This window comes from Pteropus vampyrus, unplaced genomic scaffold, assembly GCF_000151845.1.
Source record: "Pteropus vampyrus isolate Shadow unplaced genomic scaffold, Pvam_2.0 Scaffold284, whole genome shotgun sequence".
Lineage (NCBI taxonomy): Eukaryota > Metazoa > Chordata > Mammalia > Chiroptera > Pteropodidae > Pteropus > Pteropus vampyrus.
This window is the reverse complement of record NW_011889065.1, coordinates 1,294,543-1,294,906: the sequence shown is the minus strand read 5'-3', so window position 1 is coordinate 1,294,906 and position 364 is coordinate 1,294,543.

The window sequence follows — 364 nt, the reverse complement described above, 5'->3', positions numbered from 1 at the left end:
TTCTTCTCTGACCCAGTCATTCTTTCGGAGCATGTTTTTTAATCTCCATGCATTTGTGTTTCTTTCCTCTTTATTTTTATAGTTGATCTCTAGTTATAAAACATTATGATCAGAGAATACAGTTGGTATGATTTCAACCTTCTTGTATTGGTTGAGGCTGTGATTGTGTCCCAGTATGTAGTCGATCCTAGAGAATGTTCCATGTCTACTAGAGAAGAATGTATAACTAGCTGTTTTGGGATGGAAGGCTTTGTAAATGGTCTAATGTGTCATTTAAGGATGCTATTTCTTTTTTTTATTTTCTGTTTGAATAATCTGTCCATATCCAACAGTGGGGTGTTTAGGTCCCCTACTATATAGTGTT